Source organism: Arachis stenosperma, chromosome 6 (genome assembly GCF_014773155.1).
Source record: "Arachis stenosperma cultivar V10309 chromosome 6, arast.V10309.gnm1.PFL2, whole genome shotgun sequence".
Lineage (NCBI taxonomy): Eukaryota > Viridiplantae > Streptophyta > Magnoliopsida > Fabales > Fabaceae > Arachis > Arachis stenosperma.
The window spans coordinates 39,012,110-39,020,929 of record NC_080382.1 but is presented as its reverse complement, the minus strand read 5'-3'; the positions used below and the strand labels follow the sequence as shown (position 1 = coordinate 39,020,929).

General features: G+C 35.8%; 1 non-coding gene across 1 annotated transcript; it reads left to right on the top strand.

Moving 5' to 3' along the window:
- The first annotated feature begins 1,720 nt into the window (after positions 1 to 1,720).
- LOC130937809 (small nucleolar RNA R71) lies at positions 1,721 to 1,828 on the top strand. The gene has a single exon (XR_009069007.1). It is a non-coding gene; the product is annotated as a small nucleolar RNA R71 (small nucleolar RNA).
- Positions 1,829 to 8,820: the final 6,992 nt, after the last annotated feature.

Genomic DNA, 8,820 nt, shown 5'->3' with positions numbered 1-8,820 from the left:
AATAAAGACACAAACATAGACAAAACATAAAGCATAAAAACCAAAAAACAGAAAAATAAGAACAAGAAAATTAAAGAATGGGTCCACCTTAGTGACGGCGGCTAATTCTTCCTCTTAAAGATCCTATGGAGTGCTTGAGCTCCTCTATGTCTCTTCCTTGCCTTTGTTGCTCCTCTCTTATGGCCTTTTGTGGAGGAAAGTGTATCCCTTGAGGTATCTCAGGGATTTCTTGATGAAGGACTTCCTCATGTTCTTGTTGAGGTCGATGAGTGGGCTCTCTTGTTTGCTCCATCCTTTTTCTAGTGATGAGCTTTTGAGATGAATCTCTCCATCTCCCATGACTCGGAATTGGAAGCAACTGCCTTCCCTTTCCTCTTCCTAGAGGTTTTTTCGACCTTAGGTGCCATTAATGGTTATGGAAAAACAAAAAGCAAAGCTTTTTCCACACCAAACTTAGAAGGTTTGCTCGTCCTCCCTTGTGTCATCCTGGAGTTAAACGCCCAGAATGCTACCTGCATGGGTGTTAAACGCCCATTCTGCTATCCTTACTGGCGTTTAAACGCCAGTAAGCCTGTCCTCCAGGGTGTGCTATTTTTGATGTTGTTTTTTATTTTGCTTTAATTTTGCAGCTGTTTTTATGATTCCACATGATCATCAACCTAAAGAAAACATAACATGGCAATGGAAAACAAATGTCTATGAAAAATAACTATAATTAAATAACATTGGGTTGCCTCCCAATAAGCGCTTCTTTAATGTCAATAGCTTGACAGTGAGCTCTTATAGAGCTTCACAAATAATAAGAGCATGATGGTGGCCTCCCAACACCAAACTTAGAAGTTGAGTGTGGGGGCTCTGCTTGACTCTGTATTGAGAGAAGCTTTTCATGCTTCCACTCCATGGTTATAGAAGAAGATCCTTGTGCCTCTTCCTCCTCTATAGGTTCGGCTACTTTGAACATATTGATGGCCTTACACTCACTTTTTGGATTCTCTTCTGTATTGCTTGGGAGAGTACTAGGAAGGATTTCAGTAACTCTTTTACTCAGCTGACCCACTTGTGCCTCTAAATTTCTGATGGAGGACCTTGTTTCAGTCATGAAACTGAGAGTGGTCTTAGATAGATCAGAGACTATGGTTGCTAAGTCAGAGAGGCTTTGCTTAGAATTCTCTATCTGTTGCTGAGAAGATGATGGAAAAGGCTTGCTATTGCCAAACCTATTTCTCCCATCATTATTATTATTGAAGCCTTGATTAGGCTTCTGCTGATCCTTCCATGAGAAATTAGGATGATTCCTCCATGAAGGATTGTAAGTGTTTCCATAGGATTCTCCCATGTAATACACCTCTTCCATTCTAGGATTCTCAGGGTCATAAGCTTCTTCTTTAGAGGAAGCTTCTTTAGTACTGCCGGATGCAGCTTGCATTCCAGTCAGAGTCTGAGAAATCATATTGACTTGCTGAGTCAATATTTTGTTCTGAGCCAATATGGCATTCAGAGTATCAATCTCAATAACTCCTTTCTTATGAGTTGTCCCACTATTCACAGGATTTCTTTCAGAAGTGTACATGAACTGGTTATTTACAACCATTTTAATGAGTTCTTGGGCTTCTGCAGGCGTCTTCTTTAGATGAAGAGATCCACCAGTAGAGTGGTCCAATGACATCTTGGACAATTCAGACAGACCATCATAGAATATACATAGGATACCCCATTCTGAAAGTATATCAGAAGGACACCTTCTGATTAATTGCTTGTATCCTTCCCAAGCTTCATAGAGGGATTCACCTTCTTTCTGTATGAAGGTTTGGACTTCCACTCTAAGCTTGCTCAACTTTTGAGGTGGAAAAAATTTGGCCAAGAAAGCATTGACCAACTTTTCCCAAGAGTTCAGGCTTTCTTTAGGTTGTGAGTCCAACCATATCCTAGCTTTGTCTCTTACAGCAAAGGGGAAAAGCATAAGTCTGTAGACCTCAGGATTAATCCCATTGGTCTTAATAGTGTCACAGATTTGCAATAATTCAGCTAAGAACTGATGAGGATCTTCCAATGGAAGTCCATGAAACTTGCAATTCTGCTGCATTAGAGAAACTAATTGAGGCTTAAGCTCAAAGTTGTTTGCTCCAATTGCAGGAATTGAGATGCTCCTTCCATAGAAGTTAGAAGATGGTACAGTAAAGTCACCAAGCATCTTCCTTGCATCTCCACCATTGTTATTGCGTTCGGCCATGTCTTCTTCTTTTTCAAAAATTTCTGTAAAGTCCTCTCCAAAGTGTAGTACTTTAGCTTCTCTTAGCTTCCTCTTCAGAGTCCTTTTAGGTTCAGGACCAGCTTCAACAAGAATGTCCTTATCCTTATTTTTGCTCATATGAAAAAAAGAGAACAGAAAAGAAGAGAAATCCTCTATGTCACAGTATAGAGATTCCTTTTTGTAAGTAGAAGAAGAGAAGAATAGAAGAATGAAGTAGAGAGAGAATAAAGAGAATTCGAACACAGAGAGAGGGAGAGGGTTCGAATTTTAAGAAGAAGAGAAGTGTTAGTAATTAAATACAATAAATAGAAAGAGATGAGAGATAGAGTATTCGAATTCTAAGAAGAGGGAGAAGAAAAATATTTTTATTTTTATTTAATTAATTAAGTTAGAATTCGAATTTATTGAAAGAAATAAAATAAAATTAAAATTTAGAACAATTAGTTAATTAAAAAGAATTTTGAAAAAGTTATTAGTGGTTTTCAAAAATTAGAGAGAGAAAAGTAGTTAGGTGTGGTTTTGAAAAAGATAAGAATTAGAATCAAACAAAAGTCAAGTAGTTAAATGAAAAAGATTTGAAAATAAATTTTGCAAAGAGAAAAAGTTAGAAAAAGATTTTTGAAATTAAATTCTAAAAAGATATGATTGAAATTTATTTTGAAAAAGATTTGAAAAAGAAATTAAAAAGATTTGATTTTTGAAATTAAGGTTGATTGACTTGACTAACAAGAAACTAAAAGATATGATTCTAGAATTTAAAGATTGAACCTTTCTTAACAAGAAAGTAACAAACTTAAAATTTTTGAATCAAAACATTAATTGTTAGTATAAATTTTGAAAATATGAAGTAAAAATAAGAAAAATATTTTGAAAATTAATTTAAAGATTTTCAAAAACATTGAAAGAAAAAAATGAAAAAGATTTTGAAAAATTTTAAGAAGGAATTCGAAAATATCAAAAGAAAAATGGAAAAGATTTGATTTTGAAAAAGATTTGGAAAGATAAAGTTTTTAAATTGAAATTTTGACTCGACTAACAAGAAACAACTAAATTTTTAAAATTTTTGACAAAATCAACCCAAAATTTCAAAATTTATGAGAAAAATAAGGGAAAGATATTTTTTTGATTTTTTGGATTAATGAAGAAATATTATTTTGTTGTTTTTCTCTTTCTTCATTAAATAAGAAAATGAAACAAAACATAAAAATTTAAAATCAAAACAACTAATGCATGCAAGAACACTTTGAATGTCAAGATGAACACCAAGAACACTTTGAAGATCATGATGAACATCAAGAACATATTTTTGAAAATTTTTAAGAAAAGAAAGACATGCAAGACACCAAACTTAGAAATTTTTAAACTTTAGACACTAATAATTCAAAAATGCACCAGAAAAACAAGAAAAGACACAAAACAAGAAAATTTAAAGATCAAACAAGGAAAATCACCAAGAACAACTTGAAGATCAATGAAGAACACAATGTATATATTTTCGAAAAATTTAAGAAAAATTTAAAACATGCAATTGACACCAAACTTAAAAATTGACACAAGACTCAAACAAGAAACATAAAATTATTTTTGGTTTTTATGATTTTATTAATTTTTTTGTATATTTTTTGAAAATAAAAAATAAAAAGCTTAAACATAAAATAAAATTACCCAATCTAAGCAACAAGATGAACCGTCAGTTGTCCAAACTCAAATGATCCCCGGCAACGGCGCCAAAAATTTGGTGCAGGAAATTGTGATTCACACTTTTCACAACTCCGCACAGCTAACCAGCAAGTGCACTGGGTCGTCCAAGTAATACCTTACGTGAGTAAGGGTCGATCCCACGGAGATTGTCGGCTTGAAGCAAGCTATGGTCATCCTGTAAATATTAGTCAGGCAGATTCAAATGGTTATGAGATTTTGATAATTAAAAGATAAATAAAACATAAAATAAAATAAGATAAAGATAAAGATACTTATGTAATTCATTGGTGGGAATTTCAGATAAGCGTTTGGAGATGCTTTGTTACTTCTGAACCTCTACTTTCCTATTCTCTTCTTCAAATCATTTGTGCTCCCTTCTATGGCAAGTTGTATGATCTTCTCAGATGAAAAATACCAGGTACGATCTCTGCACAGCTAATCAACTGTCGGATTTCTCGTCTCGGATGAAAAATACCAGGCACAGGTACCGCACGGCTAATCATCTGTTGGTTCTCGCTAGCGCCGAAATAGGATCTCTCTATCCTTTTGCACACTGTCACTACGCCCAACATTCGTAGGTTTGAAGCTCGTCACAGTCATCCCTTCCCAGATGCTACTCGGAATACCACAGACAAGGTTTAGACTTTCCGGATCTCAAGAATGCTGCCAATGGTTCTAGCCTATACCACGAAGGTTCTAATCTCAGAATTAGATGCTCTGTTGTCAGGAAAAACGATATGAATCGTTGATTAGAGACCCAAGAGAATATACTCCAGCTGTCGTCCAATGACTACGTTGAACATCATGTAGACCGCTTGTTGTTGTCAGGCATGCGGATCTTGGCTAAGCGAGTAATGAAGATAGTGGGTGATTGTCACAGGTCACTCTTTCATTCTGATTTAACTGAATTAAGTACGAGAGTATATCTTGGAGAAGAAGTAAGTCTGAATTGAAAGAAAAACAATAGTACTGGCATTAATTCATGAAGAACAGCAGAGCTCCGCACCTTAATCTATGAGGTGTAGAAACTCCACCGTAGAAAATAATAAGAGAAAGTAGGTTTAGGCTTGGCCGAATGGCCAGCCTCCAATGTCTAAGGACTAAACGTCCAGAGATGCGAATACAATAGTAAAAAGTGCTATTTATACTAAACTAGTTACTGGGGTTTACAGAAAATAAGTAACTAAGTGCAGATAGTGCAAAAATCCACTTCCAGGGCCCATTTGGTGTGTGCTTGGGCTGAGCATTGAAACTTTCACGTGCAGAGGCTATTCTTGGAGTTAAACACCAGCTTGGGTGCCAGTTTGGGCGTTTAACTCCAGTTCTGGTGCCAGTTCTAGCGTTTTACGCCAGAAAGTTTTGGGCTGGAGTTTAATGCCAATTTGGGACATCAAATCTCAGACAAAATATAAACTATTATATATTTCTGGAAAGCCCAAGATGTCTACTTTCCAACGCATTTAAGAGCGCGCCAATTGGGCTTCTGCAGCTCCAGAAAATCTTCTTCGAGTACAGGAGGGTCAGAATCCAACAGCATCTGCAGTCCTTTCTCAGCCTCTGAATCAGAATTTTGCTCAGGTCCCTCAATTTCAGCCAGAAAATACCTAAAATTATAGAAAAACACACAAACTCGTAATAAAGTCCAGAAATGTGATTTTTGCATTAAAACTAATAAAAATATAATAAAAGTAACTAAAACATACTAAAAACTATGTAAAAACAATGCCAAAAAGGGTATAAATTATCCGCTCATTAGTGTGTATATTCTATGTGTGAGGGGGATTGTTGGGAAGCATTGGTGATAGAGGCATGAAACTCATTGTGAAAAAAATTGGCAATTGGAAAATGCTCATGTATTCTTTGTCTTAGGTCATATGCATCTCTTGTGCTAACAAAGACAAGAAATAATTTAAAAAAAAACTTGTGTATAATAGAAAGTGAAATAAAAAAGTTGAAATAGAGAATGCATATGTTCATGTTTTGAAAATAAAGTGCATGAGTAAGGTGAGATAGCAGGAAAATTGGGTAGCTAGGTTGCATTGATTATAAGTATATAGGTGATATAGGACTAGGTGGACACTTAAGCTAATCAAAGAACTAATTCTTTAAGTCCACTTAACCATATTTATCCTACCTAAACTCTGGCCCCATTACAACCCTCCAAAGACCTCATGATATTTGTCTTTCATGCATCAAATACTAGTTGATTGTTAGATGAAGTGCAAATCTCTGAAAAGCATGATAAAAGGAGAATTGAGTGATTAAAACCCTAAACATTGAGCGAATTGAGTGAATACACATCTGGTGAGGGGTTAGATCGCTCAATTCTATGTTCTTGCATCTCATGTTGTATCTTCTTGCAAGTGTATGTTGATTAGTTTTGAAAAGCTCAATTCAATTCTTTAGACATTGGTTTTAGTGCATAAACTCTTTGCAATTGCCCCAAAGCCTTCTTGTGATGGATTGGAATTCCATGGTTTGCTTTACCAACTCTTTGCATAATACATATTAGTAGTAACCTTTAGGATAGTTGCATGCATTTAGGTAGTACATAGAATAAATCGTTTTCCTTTCATCTATCTCCTTTGAGTGTGTTTAGCATGAGGACATGCTAGTCTTTAAGTGTGGAGGAATTGATGAATCCATATTTGATGATGATTTTTGGGTGAAATTGAATGGATTTCATCATATAAACTTGCACTTATTCCACTATATAGCATGCATTTGAACTTTCCTCCTAAATTTGTGCTTGATTATGAAAACATGCTCTTTTATGCCTAATTTGATAAATTTTATTCCAATTACCTTCCATTCGATTCCTTGATGTTATTTGTGAGAGATTTTAGAGGTATAAGGCGGGAATGACTTGGAGAAAATGGAAGAAAATAATTCAAAGTGGAGGAAGCATGAAGAATCAAAGGAGAAGAGCTCAGCCTAGTGTGCGTGCGCACAGACCTGCGTGCGTACGCACAGCCATCAAGTCAAAGCCACGCGTGCGCGTGAGCCGCATTGTGCGCATCGCGCGTTCCATTCAAGCATCGCCTAGTGTGCGTGCGCACAACCTCCTTTGTGTACGCACGGGTAGAGATTTTTCGGCAGAGTGTGCGGACGCACACGTCTGTGCGTCCGCACAGATGGACGCACATGCCTTCATTAAAATCTCACGTGACTCACGATTTTGGTGGTTTGGAGGCCCATTTCTGAAGCCATTTAGCTCATAAGGAAGGGAGAATGAAGACCATACCATAGCATAACATTAATGTAGCTTAGGAGTAGTAGTAGATAGCTTTAGTATAGTTTTTCTTTAAGTTTTTCATCATCTTCTCTATTAAGGTTTATACTAGGGTTTTTACATTCAAGTGCCATTTCCATTTTGATCTTGGATTTTGCTAATTTCCATTGTATGTATCTCTTTGTTACTACTCTTTATAGTTACATTGTTCTTACACTTTCTTATAATTCAAGTTATAGTTCAATTTTACTTCTCTCTTGCAATTTCTATTTCTTGTTGATGAATTTGATGATTGATGATTACATGCTTTCTTGAGTCTTCATTGTTGATTGAGATCATTTATAGCTTTTGGTATCAAGCTTTTTCTCATTTTCCCCATGTTTAAGGTTTTTGCCCACCAAGTGTTTGACAAAATGTCAAGTGTGATTTTGGGCTAGTTTTCTATCTCTTGGCTTGGGGAAAGTGAGAAATTGGGTTCCTAGAGTTGGAATGTCCAATATTTAGTGTCAATTTTGGATTGTTAATTGTCCTTATTCCCACTAACGCTATGTTATTGCTAAGGTAATTAGCAAGCAATGTAGGATTTGTGGGTTAAGAACACTTATGCTCATTTAACTTACTCTCTGATGTGAGGGTTAATCAAGTGAGGTTGATCCATTCTAGTTGTCATAGTTGTGGTTCAAACAAGGAAAGGACCTTTAGCTCACTCCAAGCCAAGATGCCTTTTATGCTTCAATTCCTTTATACACATTTACATTAGTTCCTTTTATACTTTACTTGTCTATATTGCATAGTTACTTCATTAATTCCTTTATTAGTTCATTTATTACAATTTTGCATGTTCTTTTATTGCTTTATATGTTTATCTTCTTATTGAAAACCCCATGATCCTCACAACCAAGATTGCACACTCATTGGTCTCAAGTGTCCTTAAGAGACGACCTGGGAATTGAAACTCCCGGAATTGAATTGGTTTTGAATTGTGACATATCCTTTGGATTAAACATTTGATTTGGGGATTAATCGTTGGTCTAGGCTATAATTTCAACGATAAAATTCTAATTTGTGAAAACCTAGATAAATGGTGTAATCCACACTCATCACAACCCAAAGAGGTGCTGGATACCAAGGTCCAAGGAATGAGTGACAAACTTTGTGCCTGTGGTGTGTATATGCTGAGGAGAGACTTGGGTGATTAAGTCTTTAGGGGTGTTTCAACACCTAACATCTTGAACCAACTGGTTCGGAAATGTTGGCTGAAAGCCTATCCTAAAAAGTTGTCTCAATACAGAACACTTAGCTACAGAAAGAATAAGCTCTAAAGAAGGAAAGAAAACAAAAGCAGAGAAGCTAATGATCAAGAATAAGAGTCTCATAAAAGGCAATAGAGTGAGAATTCAAGAGTATATGAGAGCCTAGAAACCAGCATGAACATGAACCTAAGTTGCCATGCAAGAAACTCCATGAACCAAGGATTTGAATTCTCTGAATAAGGACTTGTATCTCTTGTATTTTCATTTCATTCTTCTTATATTCTATCACTTGCTTGCGGACAAGCAAGATTTAAATTTGGTGTTGTGATGCCATGGCATCTTGGCTATTTTCACAAGCCATATTTAGTTTGTTTTGGGGTAGT